Source organism: Anser brachyrhynchus, assembly GCF_964034855.1.
Source record: "Anser brachyrhynchus genome assembly, chromosome: 6".
NCBI classification, from domain to species: domain Eukaryota; kingdom Metazoa; phylum Chordata; class Aves; order Anseriformes; family Anatidae; genus Anser; species Anser brachyrhynchus.
The window spans coordinates 42,141,606-42,162,736 of record NC_137700.1 but is presented as its reverse complement, the minus strand read 5'-3'; the positions used below and the strand labels follow the sequence as shown (position 1 = coordinate 42,162,736).

Below are 21,131 nucleotides of genomic sequence, written 5' to 3'. Positions count from 1 at the left end.
GTCTTACCTGGATGTTCTGTAATGCAATTTTAGCAACACAGTTTTTAGTGGTGTTTGAATGCATTAAAGTGATAATACTAAATTATCCTTTGCCAAATGTCTCTTTTGCTTCTAAAAGTGTAAAAGAGAAAAATGGAATAATGCATCAGATGTGTCAGTAAGATGGTACAAACCCTACGTGTTTTATTAGAGATGTGCTTGCGGTGGAATAGCACTACTCACCTTGGTAACTGTGTTTGTAGATTATTTTGTGATCCATGAGGTACGTGAACTTTGCTTCGTTTAGGTTGGTATACAACTTCAGCATAAAGTCTCTGTGACACCTGATATCTCATAAAGTACATATGGGTCTCCATAAAAGTGATGTTGATGAACATTGTTCACCTTTCTGCTATAAAGGAGTGTGGATTTTGTGGTAATGTCCTGTGAATATTGTTATTTTTTTTGCCGTTACAGTCTCTGACTTTGCATTATGCATTTGCATAAACCTTGTGGTCGTGTTCCCTTGTGCTCGGCCCAGCATGGCACTTCCGTGCTTTCCACCCCAAGGCTGTGTAGTGCTGCCCTGCAATCCAGGATAGGGCTGGGGAGCACCTGTGTGCCCTTCCCCAGGCAGTGCATCTATTAATGAGGGAAAACTAATTACTTAGAAGCTTTCAGTGCAATGGGGTTGAGAAGTATAAATAGTCATGAGCTATGACTCTGTGAGCCATCAGCCTGTGTTTGTGCTGGATGCCAACCGTGGATATGAAAATCACCCTCCAAACATTGTGGCTGTTGCTGTGTGAAGATGCTTATTCTATGCAAATATTCTCTTGTATGCTCCCCAAATGGATCAAAGTACAGATGAAATAAAAGCATAATAGATGATGGTTCTGGATGACATGCAGAACTTGTGCTGAAGCGAAGTTGGTATTAAGTACCTCTTGGCTTTTTTTTTTGGCTGCGCTGAGATATCAGTCACCGATTTGCACAGCGATGTCACAGAGAAGCAGTCGGATGCTTAGGCTCTGTGGCCGTTACGGGCAGTGGAGGGCTGGAGGCGATAAAATGACCAGTGCCAAGAGGCTGGAAGGGCAGACTGGCTGGCAGCTGCTGCCAGGGAAGGCCCGGAGTGACCCTTAGCTGCAGCATTTCGTTTTCCTTACTCCATGCAGGGTCCCAGCAGGAGCACTATGTCTCTCCAGGTAAGTCCCTTTCGGGCCCTGTCCATGTTCTGTGGCAGGAGCAATGCAATTTGTAACCCTCGGAGTATCCTACCAGCTTTGGTTGCGCATTAACTTGGACTTCATAACCACAGTTCTGAGTATATTTTTTTCTAGATCTGGTTTAAAAAAAAAAAAAAGAAAAAAAAAAAAAGTGTTCTAGGATGGCTCGGCTCATTTGGTACCAGTAATCATGTGCGTGGTGATTTGGGACAGCCTGCTTTTGTCCTTTGTGCATACAAGCTGTGTACAGTAAGAGGCATTTTCCGTTACCACTGACAGGTCATTCTGACGCCTTCTTTCAGCAGAGGATACCCGCGTCTCCTTGCTTCCCACCCGGGACAGAGGGCAGGGGGACGCGTAACCTCTGTTATTTCCCCCGGTTAGAAGCTCTGTAGAGCCGAGCTGTGGGTCTGCATGCTGCAGGTACAGGTACAAACAGGTTCTCCGTGATTTGGCAGCGTTCCCTCCTCCGTGTCAGACATACACCGCTGCTCTTTGGGGGTGGGGGCACAAAGGCAGCACACTGTGGCCGTTCTCCCCAGCTGCAGGCACTGCTGCGATTCCTCCAGTTCTAAGCCCAAACAGTACACAAAAGTTTTAACGTACAGGTAGAGGAAATCTCCTAGCTGTTGTTTTGCAGCTGGCAGAGGAAGCAGAAAGACTGGAAAAGCCAGCGTGCAGCCCACACAACGCGCAGATTGAGCAACCCTGGGAGCGTGGCCGTGGGAAAGATGAGCACTGGTGGAACCACTTATTTTGGTGGAACCACTTATTTTGGTGGAACCACTTATTTTACCGGTCCCTCAGGTCAGAGCCCTGTAACAAACCTCACCTGACGTGGCATGATGCGGTCACTGGCTGTGGAGCCGGAGATGTGCCCCGTGGTTCAGCATTTCCTTGTGGTGGGGCCTCCAGGTTTGTTGCTTGTAGGACCGTGGGGACAGCGGTGCCACCGGTGTCACCGAGTGTCCCCAGTGGAAGGGAGCCATGAACCACTGCGGATGATCCAGTTTGGTCTTTATCCTTATCAAGACACCAAACCAACACAACTGCCCTAATTATATGTTTAAAGCTGACTGGTAGCTTCTGAGTGGAAAAGCTGAGCTGGTATGACTGTACATATTAAACGGGGCAACAGCACAGATAAAACTGCAGCGCATACACACTTCTAAAAATAAAGGCATTTGCTTGTCCTCCGTGTGTTCCTTTGCTGTAATCCAGCTCTGTGGCTGAAGCAGAACTGGAGGAGCAGCAGCACTCACGCTGGTAAGTGATCCAGCCCAACCCCGGGCTGATATCCCCCAGGGCGTGTTTCGAGGCTGTTCTTCTTTCATACAACATCGCTCTTGCTTCGTATGACATTTTTGTCTCTGTCTCTCCAGAGAGGGAGAGGTGGGCAGGGGACAATCACGACCAAGCCCGTGTGTGTGGTCCCCAGCCCAAACCTGTCTCAGATTGCAATCAGTGATGTGTAACGTGCATTCATCATGGTCGTGTGTGGTGGTGTAACATGTCAGTCTCACTTCCCATGTCCTGTAAGATTAATGAGGTGAAAGATTCATCCTCAAGTTTTGAATTGCATAGTTCTGGGGGAAAGTTTCTTTCTTCCTCCCAGTGGGCTAATCTGCTAAGGAATTAGCCAGGCTCCTGAGGAGTTGTTGTTGTGTGTGCACCCAATCGTGACACCTAGTGATGTCTGAGGAAGATTTGATTTCTTAAGCAGAAGAGCAGGCAGGATGCAAGGGAAGAGAGCCCCCAAGTCTTTCCTGTCTTACTGCAGATGATGAAATCGTTCAGAGCTACAGGAAGGGGTGCTCTGACCCTGGTTGTCAGCCTTTATGGATTTAAATGACAACTACAGAAAGGTCACCTAATGGTTGAAGGTAATTGCCATCAGGCAGGACACAACAGCACTTGAAGAAAACTAAGCTGTAAAGTGCATCGAGGGCCACACCACAGCCTTGTCGCGTAGCTGCAGCTGACAAACAAAGCATCTCCTCCAGGTCTGGATTCGCTATAACAGATGAGTAAAAGACATTGGTTGAAAACTTTATTTCACAGCCTTCTGAAGGCGTACTAACTATAGCCTATAGTACACGTTGCTGCATTGTGCTGTGAGTGTGACCAGCTGGAAGAGTGTGTTCGTTTTCATTCATTAGTTGACAGTGGCGTCTTCAACATGATCTCTGGCGTCATGAGCAGTAAACGATGGGATGGTGTGCTTATGAAGGTTAAACTATTGGATTTTTGGTATGATTTGCTTATGTTCAGAAAAGCTACATGAGGATTATTATTAGGCACAGGAGTCTCCCCCTAACCGTTACAGTAATGAACAACTGCTGGAAAGTGTCTGCTGTTTCCATGGTTTGAGGCATCAGTGGCCCCAATGAGAAATGCGTTATCTTTCAACCAAGTCTTTAATTGCTTCCTGAGTTTATAAAAGAGTTAATCTATTACTGGCAAGATTTTCATTTCAGTTGTGGGTGAATCTTAAAACATCTTTTTGATTGCTGTCAAAGTCAAGAGATCTGTGTGAATTACTCTGACTAATACTGTGGTGTTTTTCTGTAGCAACCACTTTTCGTTTTTTTGGTGTTTTCACATCTCTCGGCAGCACATTCCTGCGAGCTTTGTTCTTGTTGTGAAGTTATGGTTATGATCTTCTCTTCTGGCATGTCTGGCACCTGAGAGTCCACCAGGAGCAGCTGGAAAAGTCCTGCACAAATGCTGTTAGCCACTACCACTTCTGAACATGCATGAACTTTCTTCTGCTCCCTGCAAAGGATGCACAGCCTCCCACTAAGTGTTGAATCCTGCCTTGTAGATGGTGCTTTACCATTAATAATTAAGGTCCTGTGTAGGGATGTATCACAAACAATTAAAAATATGTCTTTGTTGCTGGTATTTAACCCTTTCTTAATGATCAGATTGTCAGTGTATTCTTTGTAAGAGACAGAGGAGGTAATGGAGCAGAACACGTGTAATAAACAGTGACAAAATATTGCCAGTTATTTTGGTAGCCTTTTGGAAGATGAAGAATTGGATCAAGAGAATATAGGTAGATTTTCCCTTGTATCTGTAGTGTAAGCCTGTACACGTGTAAAAATGTTTCCTGATTTGCGTGGCTGTGAATGAATCTTTTTGAAGGAAAGGGAATCTGGTGAGTCCTACCCGGCTGAGGCTGATAGAAACACCCCAAGGATGTGTAATATTGGAGCGGTGTCAGGCTTTATCAGACCTAGGCTCGGAGATAAGGAGAGGTGTCCTGAGCCAGCACAGCACCGATGCAGAGCTCCTTCCATGCAGCGCTTCAGCCAGGTAGGTAGAACAAATGCATTCACAGCTGTCAGACAGTCGTACATGTAAATCCTGCCCATAGCTCTTTTGTGTAGCTAGGGCTAGTTTGGCAATGAGTTTAAAATGCCATTTGGGATTTTTTTCCCCATTAATATCAGGCTTTAGCAGGCAAAGTTCTCAGAAGGAGAATACTTTTTTTTCCCGTGTTGTCAGGTTTTGTTAATGGATCACTTTTCAGGCTGAATTGTTCTGAAGGCAAGGTTTAATCAACAACTATGTGGCTGGCTCTTGCTTTGCTAAAATGTGGTTCAGCTGTCCTTCTCCTCATGTGACTGAGTGAATGAAAATGAGAGACCCATTAAAATGAAGGCGGGCAGTCACCTTCATTAATAACACTGTGCAGTACTGCAAAACCACCTGAAAGTCAGTCTGCAGCGAGGTTCAGTGCTGCAAAAACAGCACAACATTTCTAAGCACAATTTAAAGAAAAAAGGTCTTAAAGCAAGGAGATTTCATGTTTGTTTCCTGTATCAAGAGTTGGGTGTGCTTGTTGAATTGGATACAGCGTACTCACGCTGGGTATGATGCACCGTTGAGGGCACTGTGGATATCTCCCCTCTACAATCCTTTCAATACAGAATGCAATAGTTGGGGGGAGATACAGAACTTAATGGGAGGAAAGAAAAAGCTGCCTACCAGAATGGACACAGCAAATTGTTAACTGCTGCTTCAGATTTAGGAGGGTTGCTATGGTTTCTTTTATAAAAATCTGCCAGCCACGGCGCTGAGTCTTGCAAACAATGCTGCACGTAGGTGTACAGAGGTGCATCCATCACACGTGCAGCGCCCACCCGCGCGTGCCGTGTCAAGGCAGTGCCCGGCACACCGCTGGGAGCTGGGCGTCCGCAGGCTCCCTCCCTCCCTCTCCTCCCCTTGGGATTAAATTGTTGTAACGCACATTGAAAACTGCCCGGTGGTAACGGCCTTGGCTTGGTGAAAAGTTCAGTGCACAGCAGGACATCGCTAAAACACCCAAACTTATTTCCCTGTCATGTTCTTCCCTTTTCGTTATCTCGTATTTTTGAATTTCTTAATGCTGAAATTTTTAGGGCAAACGCTGCTTCCTTCCTTTTTTTCTTTTTTTTTTTCCTTCTTTGCCTGCATAGTGCCTAGAACAACAGCTCATGACCTAGTTCTGTCTTTTAATTGCTACTGCAATATGAATTTTAATTCCAGCCGGAGTCCAGATGTATTGAGGATATGGAGCACGTGTTGGGGCCAGTGCCATTTATCTTGTAGGCCAGTGTTTCTCAACCCTTTGAATTCAAGGAGTCCTTAACCTTTCTGAAAAATTCTTAAATCATCACCATGTATTTCACTGTTGTCTGGTGATGAGAAATGGAGATAACAACTGTTAATCTAAATGCTAATATGTATTTTCTTCTACAGCTTAGCTTGTTTTACTGTTCTTTAATTTTGAACTAAAAATATTAATGGGGATGAACGTGAGCCTTGGGCTTGCATCCTCCAGTGCCCAAGTGAACCTGGCCACAGGTACTGACAATTTCTAGGAGCCTGTCTTATAGGTAAGGAACCCAGCTTACAGATACTTTATATTTTTTTGCATCCTTTCCAAACCATTTTTGATGAGTTATGAACATTGGTGGTACAAAGAGAGTGGGTCAGTTCTGAAATGTGGGTATTGTGCATCTGGTGGAGATCATAACTTGATGAACAAGGCATTAGATTTAGCATACTCCAAAAGAGTACTTTTGGGAACAATTTAAACTTTGCTTACTTAAAGGATCTTAGCCTTTATTTACTTCTCTGTGCTTTAGAATAAACATTGGCTACACTGAGTGCATTCTAAGCATCCCACAGATTTCCTCTATCAGCTGACATTTAGCTGTTGTGCTTAGCTAAGAATTCCTTCTTCTCCTCTACTGAAACGGGTGGTGAAGGCAAGTTATCAATATGCCTTCTACAGACTGCTCCAGAGAGGGCTTAATTTTAATCATTCTGTGATTGCAGCTTGTGACAGATGTAGGAATCGTTCGGGAGGAAAAAAAATGCACATATAAAAATGTAAGCTGTTTTAGGTTAGTTTATATCTTGAATGCTGGGATCCCCTAGTATTGAATAATCAGCACAGAAGTTTAATTGTTCATATTAAGGAAACTGCAAAATGGAAAAAACAGCAGTTTCTGATGTACGCACAAGCATGCCTTACCCAGAACATGCACATAGCAGTCACGTGTGAGAAGGGGAGCCTTTCTTTATGTTATGCCAGTGGATGTAGAATGCAGAAAAGGAGATATAGTGATACCCTGGAGAGGCAGAGGAAGAGAAGAAAACTCAAACAAGTCCTGAAACGTGACTCAGAGGAGCCCAGGGACAGGCAGAGCATGGACACGTCTGGGCTGAGCATGGTCTTTGAGAAGGCGCATGGAGAGGGGCCTTACTTTCATCGTCACAATATCCCCATGCCCAAAATCTACCCGCCAGACCCTGATGTTTGCTGGCCACTGCCAAGCAAAAATTTAAGAGAAGGCACTTTGAATTGTTACCAGAGTGATGTATTATAGATATGATGTATAATGCAGCTTATTCTCACAGTAGACATAACATTACTGCCATATATTATTAGTGATATTTGATGTATAATGCAGCTATATTTAATTAGCTAACTAAAATGCATTTCCTGCCAAGGAGATGGTGAGCAGGAAGGGAAATCACTTTCTTGGAGATTTGCCTTATAGAAGGGGGAATATAAAAAAAAAGTGGATAGTGTAGTCTGAGAGACAAATTTAGTGCATTAATGCCCAAGTCTCCCCAAAGTCTATGGTACCTTGTAGCTGAAATTTCAGAACACAAACCAGCAATTTAGCTGTAAAATGAATCTCTCTAAAAGGCAACCAGAATGATAATCACATTTTAGAACAGCAAATTCAAATTAATCTAGAAGTTAACAGCAAGATAGCACGAAGCCTCTCTTAGATTTACCTTTGGGAAAAAAAACGTTCCTCACCCAAAGGGCCGGAGCCTTGCCTTTAGCACACATTCAGACACAGCCCATGGAGTTATCAGTGGTACATCTCTACCTCTATCATCCCCTTGACGCCCGCCCCCACAGTAGCAACGTGAGATCATTAAAGTAGGTTTGGTCTTCTCCCTGTGGAGGCAAGACACCATGTTTGCTGGCCAGCAACCCATGCCGGTCTCTCAACTCGTCTGCGTGTGGGTGCAGCAGTTTCTATGCCACCACGCTGCCCAAAGCCAAAATCTCCCCCCGCGGCATGCAGAGCCCTTCCCTGGCAGCTGAGCTCCTTGCAGTCGCCCTCGCGTACGTCTCTCCGGTGGGACACGTGGGCTGGCTCGGTTACTGGGTGTGGGAGGAGGATGTGGCAGATGAGCCAAACACTGCTGCAGGTCCCTCTCCTCTTGCAGGTGGGAAGATGAAAAGGCTCCTTAATGGGTCTCTGAGCCATCTTCCATCAAAACAGGGAGCCTTCTCTTGCTTAGGGCAACTGGCACCGCACAGGGTATACGTGCGGGGAGTGCCCCAGGTTGGGGACCCCAAATGTGGGGCTGGCAGGCTGGGGGGAAAGGGGGCAGAGCTGTTTCGGTGGCTCCCACTGGGTGCTCGTCCAGCACACAGAGCGGAGCATGAAGCCCTGCCCCAGGTCTGAGAGAAGCCAAGGCCAGGAAGGAGTGAGCAGAAGGATTTTCCAGCTGGGGAGGCTGGGCCCTTCCAACCCTCCCAGCTGATAGATGGACAAGGCAAGTTAGTGCATAACGACTTGGTTTTAATCACATGTGCTCATTTACTGTCTGGGTCTCCAGCGTGCAGCTCTGCCTCTCCCTCACATCTCAATTCTGCTTTATTAATTTTAATGTTGCTTCTCTTCCCCTTTGTGCTCCTCAGGTAGCAACAGTGTTTTTGCTTGTTTTCGGCATTCCAGCAGTAATATTTCCTGAGACAATTCATTTCTTTAATTTGTTGTTGTTCCGGTGCCCAACGCTTCCCGCTCGTGCAGAGCTCTCCCCGGACTCGAGAGCCTCTCTGCAGTACGTGCGTCTTCAACACAGTTTATTTTAATCAGAACTCCCGGAATTCTGTAATACTTCAGGCCAATTTCTACAGTAAATCTGAACACATTCGACACAAACATGTGCAGCCGGTGATCAGACATAATTGCCAACAGTTTCACACCCACAGAATCCTTGCTTGACTCCGCATTCCTGGAGACCCATCTTTCCCGGCACCGTTTCCAGCAGGAATCTCTCAGTTGCTAGGAGATGGAATTTTTTATGCACTTAAACATGAAATATTTTTAGTATGAAGTGGAGAAATACCTATAGAGTATTCTGGTTAATATTTTTCTGTATTAAAATGGAAGGACCAAAACGCAGTGAGAAGCAAATCTCTAGAGGCTTGGAGGCCAGGTTTGATACAGGTACTATCCAGGCACTAAAATACTGCTTGAGTCTGTGTCTGCTGCATTTAGTTGGAGCTCTGACAATTACAGGTTGTCACAGGAGACTTCCACTTCTACTCCTGACTCAATTACCAAGTCTCATGCTTCTCGTAATATTACCATTGCTGTAAATAAAGTCAAATCATTCTCTGCTTTCTTTACCATTCTAAGGAAGAAGGAAGTGGCTGGTTTCTAGCACCTAGCATCAAATTGAACCTAAGCTGCAGATGAACTCTTGGTTGCATTTGAATTAAATATCTTCTCAATAAATTTGTGGTTATTGATGCATAGAGTTTAAAAAGCAAAACCTCCCATATTTACTGTCTGTTCCCAAATTCTCACTAAAAGATCATCTAGTACAAAAAGGCTAAAAATACCATGTGTTTAGATACCCTTAAAATTTAACAGATGAGAATCCATAGTAGACACAGTACTTTAGCACACCATTAGATTATGTAGAGTGTTACTTTGCTTTCCATAATGCATTCTTTTCCTTAAGCAGCCTAATACTTGTTTTCCTTTTTGTCTGTTATTACATGCTGAAAAGATGTTTACATTAAGCCGTTCGTGACTCTTGGTCTTTTTCCGAAGTGATTAGTTGATTGCAGCTCAATAATGTTTGAGTAGTTTAAATTAGTTCTTGCACTTCATGTTTGTAGTGATCTGAGCCTGTCTATATACAACTTCTGAATTGTGTCCAATTCTGGGACTCGCTAAACGTGCATGTGTCAGGCAGGCTCCACTTCCAGTATAAGTGCTTGCTTTGCTTTCTCTTGCTTGTCTCCTTTTCCAGCTGGGGTTGCACAAGCTGACTGCAAGAAAGAGCAGCGGCAGATCATCCCTGAAATTTCTCTCCTATAGGAATGGAAGCCCTCTAAGCTTGGGATTCCCAAACCATGCAGTGCTATTAGACCATTGCATGAGTTGTTCCCATATGTCCATGTCTTGTAGAGGTCCTTACCTTACCCCTCTGATTTTACTGCCAAGCCTCTTTCAGCTCAGATGAACTTCCCTGTCTTAGGTGCTTACCCCACTCAGCTGCAGGGCAGTGGGGCTGATGCACAAAGAGATGGGGCTGGATTTGACACTGCCAAGGGTGTATCAGAGGTTGAGGTGCAGGAGAAGTGGGAAATATTTCGAGGTCCTAGGTAGGTGGAAGGTTTTGCTATGGGTGAATAGAGGAGAAGATGATAGATGCCTTATTTGCATGTGTGCATGCCTCTGTGGCATGAAGCTTTGTCTTCCTTTAATAAGTTAGCCTGGGGTGATAATACAATGTTTGTAAATAGATGGTGGTGGGATGGAAACCCCACAGAATAGATGTGGTTTGCAAACAAGGATATATTCAGTGTTGTAAAACTTAGTACCACCTTTGTGGGTTTTACAGCAGCAGAAGGAAAAGTCTGGGATGCACTTCTTGATTCTTATTTTTTTAAAATCTACTTTGTTAAAGTACTTTTTGTAGTGCAAAATGCCTGAGCAGTCCCTGGAGCAAAGACTTCCTTTTAGCAGCGGATTGCCTCCCCTACTCCTTTATGTGACTTCTTTTATCCTATGAACCCTGTGTTGCTTTGCCTGGCTCACCCTCCAGCCTGGCTGGGGGGTTTATTCTGGGAACTGGGAAAATACACTTTTGAAGCTCAGGTCAAGAGTCCATCTCCTGTTACTTTAGACCTTTTAATGAGCCATTTACTTTAAACTAGAGAAACTAGCTGAGACACCTGGCATGGAGTGGGTTCGGGCTGTGGATCCCAGCATCTGGGAAGAAGGTGGGAACTAAGGCATGCCCTTCCCTTGAGCCCATCAGCTGCTGCGGCCACCCTCCCCTCTGCTCCAAATCCTCACCCCTCTATTTATTTATCTATTTATTTTTGTCTCCAGAATGTGAGACTTTTTGCATGGGACCAGGGCACCTCAGAATGCTCAGAGGCAGAGCTGGGCCGAGAGCTCCCAGGTCAGCCTGGCTACAAACAGGGGGAGAGGGCTCAGCACAGCACCTCAGGCGCAAAGCTGAGGTATGGTGCTGAGAGGGAGCAGTACCTGCAAGAGGACAACTGCTTCATGGAAATGAAACTTCTCCAAAAACCACAGCTCTACATAGACAGCCAACCTCTGCCGTGTTGTGGGCTGTGCAGCTCTATGCCAATATCCACCAAAAGCCAGACAGAAAGAAAATTCCGTATTTACATAGAGATTTCTTCCAGATTGTGACGTTTTGCAGTAGGTGCTGCTGGGGAGAGGTGAAATCGCTGGGCAAACAGTGCCATCGCTGATGCTTTGTGTTAGGAGGGCTCATTAACTCCATAGTACCGTTTGTGAAGATGAAGAGTCTTCTTTTCACAGTGCAGGAGTTTTAACTGTGCCCTGGCTAAAGATTACCTCAACCTGCTATAAATTGAGCTGTTTCACTAATTGGTTTCTTGGTTCATTAGCCAAATTGTGTGTACGAGGGAAATGGAAAAAGCTCAGAATGAATTTCCCTTGCAATTCTTAATTTAAATGGTGAATAATAATTTAATGTTGAACAAAACATGTTATGTGATCTGCAGTGATGGAGCTAATTTTTTACTTTGGGATGTTTTGCCACCCTTAAAGCTCTCTGGGAAAATGATCCTGAGCTGTCTCGTTCTGGTGTGGTGTGACACCCGGTAGGAAAGTATAATCATTATGGTATAATGTAGTTATGTCCAATTTGGTATAAAAACACTTTATCACAGGCTGTTCCTCCTCATATATTATTGTAAGTAGTGAGAGAGCAGAGATAAACAGCAAAAATCTTAAAAAGTCAGCTTAATTGCAATGCGTGCTGGGGCCCTGTTTCCGCTATAGCTATTTAAGTATCAGAAATATGATGTGTCTCTGGTTTATTCTTTCCAATGCAGTGCACTCAGCTAAAAATCAAAGATTAACTCTGAGCAGCTAAAGCAAACAAATTCTACTAATTCATCAAAGCAAACACTGCAGAATTTAATCTGTTTTATGAATTTTCCACCATTGATTGTTATGGCATGACTGGGGCACGGGAGGTCATTTTTGAGCACCGAATTGCTAGTTGTGTGACAGTAAAAAAAGAAGGCTAAAAGAAAGGTTAAATTAAAGAAGCTGCTAGAAGCTGTTTTTGTGAGATGAATGTACATTATCTAAATTAATAACAGTAAACCTCCAATTAGCTGAATGTTGATGCAGAATTACAGCTTTATAAGGTAAATACATGTTTTCTCAAGCCAAAGGGTTGGGTAAGAAAATAGTTAGCTTGTAAAGTGTAATAGGGTTATAGGTAGATGAACGTTGGCTGTGAATCGGGGCACGGTGACCTCACTGCTGTGGCTGACAAATTTTACAATAAATCCCTCACTGCTTCCAAACAGCCCTGCAGACAATGCACCTTGTTCTCCAGAGTATCCTCCCATAATACGGGTGGGCAAAAACCTTGAATGTGCTGCTTTGTTCTTCATCAAGCAGCTTCGCTTTTGTTTTAGAACAGAGGTTTATTCTTCAGCTCCGCGTAAGCTGTTTTGGCACAAATAAATTTAAAGTGGGGCCTCTAAAATTGTTTCTGCTTAATTTATTGAATATCTCTGAAAATATATCTCAAAGAGAATAGCGGCTATGAACTGCCCTTGTGTCTTTTGCAATCTATACAGACTAAGATAATTGAATTATGGAGTTATTGGGACAATTTTCTCCTTGGAGATGGTAGAATCTTTTTGCAGATTGTTTTTATGTGAAAGGTGAGTTAGGCTCTTAGATGTAACCTCTTCCAGTAACACACTGCATTTGCTGGCATTCACGAATACTTGCAGTTTACCATTTGGCTGTGTATGGGGGTTTAAAGTCATTATGACCTTGAATATTATCAAGGAAAAAATCTAGCCTGAAAACAAACATACAAGGAAGAAAAAAAAAAAAAACAGCAAACAAACAAACAAACAAAAAAAACAGTTCACCATTTTCTCTTTAGGTCTTCTGTTCCTCCTGTGCTAGAAGATATAGTTATTTGCCAGCCCCCTGAATATTTCTAAATGGTGCCCACAGTGTCTCGTAAGAGGCACAGTGATGGGAACATACCAACAATGCTAGGTCGGAGTAAAGATCCAGTTACATCGTGATCCTAATTCTGGCCAAAAAACTGAGGGCAGAGGATGCGGCGTTGTTCCTGGCACTCCTCCCTGATGTCCTCGGCCAGGGACCAGGGACCTTCCTGAGCTCGGAGCAGCCTCTCCGTGATCTTGATTAATGCCAAGGTTGTACTTACCTTCCATAAGCTTGCCTAATTGCTTTCTGAATTTGTTCTCTGTGTAGGTTTGTGGCATTTAGGTCCACAATTTAATTGCGTTGTGCAGAAAAAATATCTTGTAGTCTGCATGTTAAATAATCTGGCCAGTAGCTTTAGCCCCCCATGCCTCTTCCCAAGCACCTTTTGAAAGCTGTTTGTGATTTATTATTATTATTATTTTTAGGCATCTATCATATCACTACTCTTGACTTTTGCTGACAAATCCCAACTTATTTATTTTCTTCAGATTTTGCAGCATAGGTCCCCTTTCAGGGCCATTCTGGGACAATATTGTTCTTAGTATACTTCTATTTAAGCAAGGAAAATGAGTTTTAGTAGAAGTTGAGGTACAGCTGTGTACATTTTGCTTATTTATCCAGTTTCCTGTACATTTTCCTTGTTTCTTGGCTCTGCTCATTTGTCAGACTGCTCTTCTGCTATTTCTATATAATCCATGCTGTTTTGTTGTTGTCTTGCATAGTGTCCACTGATTTATCTTAACCCCATCATATTTCTCAGATGCCCGTGATATCAATATCCCCCTTTTTTTAAAACAAACAGACATTCTGGGTTACTCAGCACTTCTATGCTTATTAGAACTTGCAGAGTATTGCTTTGGTTGCTATTTTAATGCTCCATGTATAAATGCAGTCTTACTTGTGTTGACTGTTCTTTGCAAATTTTATTTTTTATTGACCTGAGACTCTCCTTATCCTCTCTGTCCAAGGAGACTTTTATATCCATCAACTTTGCTGCAGTTTTTATTGGAGGAGGAGGGAAGGTGGGGTTGGGAACAGAACACTCTCTCACCTTTCGAAGCATTACCTGTGCTGTTCTATTCTGGGGTAGCTGGAGCCAGGCTTTCCTTGCAGGCCTCCTTGGTCCCTAAGTTTTCCCAATAAAGCTTTCTTTCTCTCTGTTGCATTTCCCTGTGCATGGTCTGCTTTATTAGGATGGGACTATTTTTTTTTTTTTTTTTTTTTCTGCTCTGTACACCTGTGTCTTCCTCAGTTTCTCTAACTGACTATCTGAGGAGAGATCGCTCTCCTGAATGCTGGAAGTTGTATTTCCAACACACGTAATCAAAGACAAATAGCTATATATGTTGCTTGACCCAGATCAGTGGTTGGACACCAGCCTACCTTTTCCGTAATTCACTTTTTCCTTGCTTTGATCCCCACGGATGTTTATTTTACATTTCTAGCAATCTCTGAGACATTTAGCAAAGGCTTTGGATATAAGATGAATTCCAAAATCCATAGCTTCTCCTCATAACATGTTTTTGAACTGAAATCCTCTTGAAAGGTCACTTGAAGGCTTGAAATACTTGAGCATTTAGATTGTTGTTGATTTTTCTAATGGTGATTGACTAGCCATCAAGCTCTTCTACCAGAAACAGAATAAGTGATTGCATTTTCTTTTCTTGTAAAGCCCACTGAACTTCTCTAATATAGCTGCTGGTGCAACCGCAGTATGCACAGACGGGTATCCAGGGAAATGGCACGTGGGGCAGACTAACCAGTTCAGAAATTGTGGTGCAGAAGAGAAATCACTTCATATGTGTGCACTGTGCTTAAAAGAAAACACTAATCCATTTCTAAACACTAACGATGAGCGGTTCATTTTCACAAATATGGGCACGGCAGTGTTTAAGGTACAACAGCTCTGTACAGCCCCAGTGTGATCCTATGGTGACTTCTTTTTAGTTGGTAGCTGATTTGTATGGGGCTCAAGTGAATGGTCTTGCTTATCATACCAATTACATATTTTTAGTTGTTGTACAATTGACTGTGGATGTGTTGTATGTGATAATTAATTCATAGCTCAACTCTTGGTTTAATATCTTTTCACCAAGTCTGTCTGCTATATGGTTTATTGAGTTCACAGTTCTACAGGCAATCCCAAATAGTGCATAATTTCACAGGCATTTTATTGTAGATTAGAACACCAAACTGACTCACAAATGGTTGAAGATGATTCCTTTATAAAATAAATAAAAATAGAGCTGTCTCCCCCATCATATTTGAGAAGATCAAATTGCTTCTAAGACTACTTACAAATGTTAAAAAAAAAAAAGTTACCATATAGCTAAAAACTTCAGTATTTTTCATATTTTAGCATTGATCTGCCTATGCGTGAGTCTGATGCAGTTTTAATTAGTCTCCTTTAAGCAGCATGATGGGGTGTGTAAATTTTCATGTGTCATCTTGGTACTCTTCTCTTTGAAATCAGTATGTCTCTTCTGCTCCACTTTTAGTTTGTCCTTAAAATACTTTTCCATTTAGCTTCCAGGCTTTAATGATCCATCTCTGCATTGACAAAAATGCAGAGTATTGAGTTATGGTAGAAAAATGTTAGTATCATATGGTGATATTTTTTCTTGGGAGAATATAGATCATGTAAATAAGGCAATCATTGCTGAGAAGTTAACTTCAGATTTTTGGTTTCTCCAATACAAAGTGCCAAGTCTTTTCTTGAAAATGAAAGATCATAAGCACTTTTGGGAATTCCGCAGCAAAAATATCTAAAATAGCTCTGAGTATCCCTTTGTGAAAAGCTGCAAGTCTGTTTTTTGTAATAAGTGATTTTAAAGAAAAAGCAGGTTACTCATCCTTTCTGGAAAAGAATTAGCTTTATCTAAGGCAATCAGTGTTTATTATTACTTCTGCATTTGGAGAAACAAATTAAAAAAAAAAACAACATAGTATCTTAAACTTCTTGGTGTTCGCCACAATTAAACAAAACTTTATCCTTTGAAGAACATGTAACAGATCTTTTTATGTTCTTATCAAATGTTTTTCAGTTCTGTATAGTTTTATATCATCTTCTGCTTGGCAGCCACATAGCAGCCATTTACTCGCCGTCTTTTGATTAATTCTCTTACTATTCCAGAGCATAATATACCTAGTTTGTTTAGAGAAAGGGAATATGTTTCGTATTTAAAAATCCCTTTTATTGGAGTTACCGCATCCTTGGAGATTAAGTTAGGTCTCGGTCCCTTCCAAATCGTGCTAGTCAAAGGTCCTGTCTTACTTGTCCCCGAGGAATCATTTGTAAAATGTCCCCAGGTGGAGTCTAGTTTCTAACTGATGACTTTACCGTGTAGGGTCTAACTGTTTCTAATCTTACACATTGATGGGTCTGTATTTTATGTCTCCGAGCCACTGAAACTGTTAACTGCCAAATTATCCTCCACTGTAATATGTGGGTTATTTCTCCATAAAATGGACTGACTTCACAAATGACAATCCCTTCCTGCCAAGCTCTTGCATTTTAAGCCATAATTATTTCTGGCACACGGTGCCATCCGATGAGCCCTTGTTAATCCGTGTTATTATCTCGGATAAGCTGCTAGTGCCTGGCTGATTTAAGACGGGAAGGGCGAGCAGAGCGACGCGAGGGAGCCCGAGTCCCCGGGCCCCGGCGCTGCTCCACGGTGCAGCCGGCTGGCTGCGGCTTGCTCGGGCCAGCTTTGAACCACCGGGTTTTTCTTTTTATGAGCAATAACCTCCATCCAGTCTTTAAAAGAAATGACTCAACACTTTCACCTTCTGAAAGGGAAAAGCTGTATTTTGAAGTCTATAATGCATGAAGGTGTCGGAAGCCTAATCTAGTATAAACTGCCTTCAGTCAGCCCTCTTAAGCACCAGGGAAGAGAAATGAATATCTGAAAAGCACCAAATAACTACAGTTGCACTCAGATTTCATGGCTATATGTGATAGAGGTCAGTGACATAAAGCTGTTTATTTCTTCACAGAAAGCAGTGTCTGTTATCAGAACTTGCTGAAGGCAAATGTATTGGAAACTCCTCCGTCAAGGCAACCTGCTCTGCTGCAGCCTCACGTCGCACAGGGGCTTCCTTCCCTCCTCTCTCGGTTACTTTTGACCCAGCTGCCGGAGATACCTTTGGTGTTGGCTCCTTAGAGACTGAAGCTACAAAAATTTGGAGCACAAAGTTATGATAATTTGGGTTTAGTGTATTCCAGATCTCCATCCAGTAACCACTAACTAGAAGCTGGGGTAGAAAAGCAGGGGCTTTGGAAGAGTCAATTAAATGTTGGAAATGTCAGACCCGTGTCTCGGTTGGTTTCAGGGAAGTCAATAGCACCTTACTGATTTAGCTTTACTTTTCTAAAACAACAGGGAACTAAACAGGCAGTGGTGTCTGAAGGAAGGGAACCTTACAAAGCCCGGCATTATCCTTGCACTGTGGCTGCTGCACCCTAAAGCATTAACTGATACCCAAGGTATGGGGACATCAGGTGCTCAGTTTTGGTACTTGCTTTAATAAAAGAAGATAGAAAGGCAAAACACCGCCACCCAATTGTGGATTAATAAACTTTCCTTAAATGTTGAACGAAGTAGATAAATCTGCATTTATATACCTGTCAGCATTAACATTCTGGCCAGGGTGTTAATCCCAATATTACTGTAACTAATGCAGTACCACATTTAGAGTAATAAGACAGTACTAAATCAAAGTGACATAGACTAGACTGACCTTCCAGAATAATGCTTTCAGTCTAGAGTATGAGCAACATCTTTGCCCTTTTATTTAAAATAACATAAATCACCTGCTGAAATGTTTGTTTACATGGTAGATCACTTTTACCCCATTAATTATCCAAATAGTATATTTATTCATTTATTGGTGTCTTTTTTTTTTTTATTTCATTCTTTAAAAGAAGGGCAATATCCTGAAAGTCTGTGATTTGATTTGTTTCAGAGGACAAGATGTTTAACCCAAATGAGCATAAGCTCCATCATGCCGTTGTCTGCTACTCCAGGTGTCTCTGCAGTGTGTCCATGTGTAACATCAGCACGTGCTGTAGGATTGCAATTAACAGAATATATTAAGTGGTGTATAAAACAATAGTCCTGAATTTTTTCTTTCTTGCCATTATTTGACCTTAGTGTTTTGAGTGGTTACAGCAGCACACGAATTTTGCAGTGTTCCTCTGAAGCTGGCTTCAGTTGGTAGGATTTTAATTTCCAGTAAATACTTCAGTTGTAAAAATTGGCCTTTTGCTCCCAATTTCCCTGAGCAATGCAATACTCAATAGAATCAATACCTGTGTATACACATCTGTTTATCACTCTCACAAAGTAAATTTCATGAATGTATCATGGGGAACAACACACAAGATTTCTAAGCTCCAGCAGGAGAATAGATGTACATGGTTTAAAACAAAATGCTGCTGCCTTGTGACCCTGTTCACATTCTCATGGTGGGACAGCTCTCAGGGTGCTCTCAGAACACTTTTATGTGTGCCCCAGCAAGAGCCAAGCTGTTCTTCATTTTTCCTCTTGGCTAACAACTCACCAAGATAACTTTTTTTTTTTTTTTGAGTAGAAATGGAAAAATGTCAGATCTGAACAGCTGAATAATCGCTGAAGCTACCCCCTGCCCTAGAAAATCATTTAAAGGCAATGGAAGTTACATCCAGTAATCCAATAAAGACATCTACCTGAGCTTATTGGCCTCAAAAAAATTACGATGATGTAGTTGTGCTGTGAGAAAGGGGAAAAGCCATTACATGCTACTTGGAGAAGTGAAATCTCGGTTTCTGGAAGGAGGGATAGCATGTTCTGGCTAAAACTGAAGTATTTCGCTGGACTCTCACAGCTACCTGCAGTGGGTTTGTAGTGTCTGGGTGCAGTGCGTGGAGGGGTGGGAAGGGTATTTTCGCAAGGATTCAGAAACCAGGTGCAACTTGGCATTGGGGTTTGCAGATACACGTAGTAACCGAGTCAGCTAATGTGACTGGCAGTGAGTAACCCACTGGCACAATGCATGTGCAAGTCCATTGCAAGAAGTTCATGTAAATCATTGCAACCTAATCCATAAAAATACAGGCTGTTTCACGGGAGTTTTTTCTTTGGCACTTTTGCTAGGTTTAGAGGGGGCAAGGAGGGGGAGAGTCATGCTGCATCGTGAAAGAGTTCAGCTGGGAGCCAGCCCAAAACAGAGCATGGACACCCTGAAATACATTTTGCATGAGGACCATGGCAATAGATAGGCTGCGCAGTCTGACGTCTAACCAAAATTTCCAGCTGAAACTTTCCCAATAGAAGATTCCACCCCACTCTTTCCATTGCCAAGGCATACAGGCTTGCGTTGGCTCTCCGTGTGAGGATGAATCTCCCCCAGTGCACAAAGGTCGTTGCTCTTGGCTTTAGGCAGATCACCACCTGCTATGTGAGAGCCATCGCACCTGAGCACCGCGCTGAGCAGCAGGTGCGTCCTGCACGGGGTGGTGAGCGCTTAGCGTGCTCCTTGCTAAGCCCCAAAACGCAATTTATGTCCTGTGGGTCATTCTGCAGCTTCTAGCAGGAGAATTTAATGGTTAATGTTGGAGAGAATATTGTTGATGACCAAGAGGTTTTTGAAAGCACATGCAGCAAAGTCTGTCTCCTCTAAGTAGTGGATTTGAGGAGACCCTTAGGATCAACTGTCATCCCAGAGCACCCAGCAGGAATACTGGAATTGAGAGGGGCCAGAATTTGGCTGGGGAGCCGTGCTGGATGCAGAGTGCTGCTAAATTATTTAATGGCTTATGCACTGGCTCTGGATCAGAGATCGTTGCTGAACAGAAAAACTGTAGGACAAACAAAGTGGTGGTGGTAATCATCCATAACGACTTAATTTTGCCTTCGATAGATAGTTGCTTCAGCAGTTTGTTATACCAACGTAAGCTGTTCAGTTATTACTGCACACCACATTATTCCAGGTATTCTCTGTTGTAAAATTTGGATTTCCAATGCCATGACTATCATAGCAGGCAAATTAGGAAGGTGACTACTCCAGTTATGATTTGCTATGTGACTTTAAACAGGACAGCTGTATGTGATTATGTCTAAGGCACAGCAGTACTGAGGTCAAGCAGTTATGGCATCATTAGGTCAGCTTTCAGCACTTAACTTTCCTTTATGGCTTTGAAAAGCCTCTCGGTTTCCATAATCTTAGCATGAGGTTTCTATATTATTTTTTTTTTTAGAGAATGAAAACAAGGAGATGAAATTGAAAATAGAGGCTATCAAGAAAGAGGTGGGTATGTGAGCAGCAAAGCTGATGAAGCCCATGAGTCAGTACCCCGAGTCTCACCCTGCTGCTGCTCTCTCCCCTCTGCATCTCCTCACCCATCCCATTTTATCCATCCCCAGTGCCTCCTTGCTGCTCCTGACAAAGAGCTGTGACCCCTGTGGCACTGTGGATGTCCTGGCTGGCTGGTGTGTTCGCCAGTCAGCTGCAGGTCATGCAAAGGAGACCGAATGATCTCCTCTCTGTGGCGGCCTCTCTTTTCTATAAAACCATTTTATTTATTTATTTATTTGCAGGAAGCATGTTGGAGATGAGCCATTGACCTTTCTATTACATTGGTTAAAACTGCCCATGAGCTCCAAAGCCCCATGTCAGACAGACAGAAGGATCGAACACAAATTAAGTTCCTTCTGGAAATCTGGCTAAAGACTGGATCCAAGTAGAGAGCACAATCCAAAAGGGTTTTGTTTGTTTGTTGGTTGGTTTTGCTTTGTTTTATTTTCCTTTTTAATTGATTCACCTGCAGTAAATAATTAAGAAAAAATTCAGGACTTGTATAACGCAGGAACAACTTTCTTGCAAGCATAGCTGTGCCTTGCTATCCAGGTGTTTGTGTGGCTATAGGTATGGGAAAGACTTTACTCATAGGAGTAGCTCCTGCGGGACAACTGCTGTGAATATGACTACTCACATTTTGAAGTGTTTTCCAGATTGGCCTCGTATCACAAGGTATGGAGGACTGAGTGTGTGTGTTATGAATGCATCACCCTAGAGCAGGGAAGCCTTGCAGCGAATAAAGGAAAATGCATTTTCTTACCCATCTGTTGCA

The 21,131-nt window shown here is 42.9% G+C and overlaps 1 protein-coding gene across 5 annotated transcripts in view; it reads left to right on the top strand.

The window, feature by feature from the left end:
* Positions 1–21,131, top strand: part of LOC308196879 ((E2-independent) E3 ubiquitin-conjugating enzyme FATS) — a 65,236-nt gene that overhangs the window by 1,965 nt on the left and 42,140 nt on the right. Inside the window, exon 1 of one of the 5 annotated variants that reach the window (XM_080596618.1) lies at positions 1,000–1,187. The exons of the other annotated variants lie outside the window; for them this stretch is intronic. The gene's annotated coding sequence lies outside the window, so the exon portion shown is untranslated. Of the gene's footprint in view, positions 1–999; positions 1,188–21,131 lie in introns of those variants that run through there. 5 annotated transcript variants of the gene reach the window in all.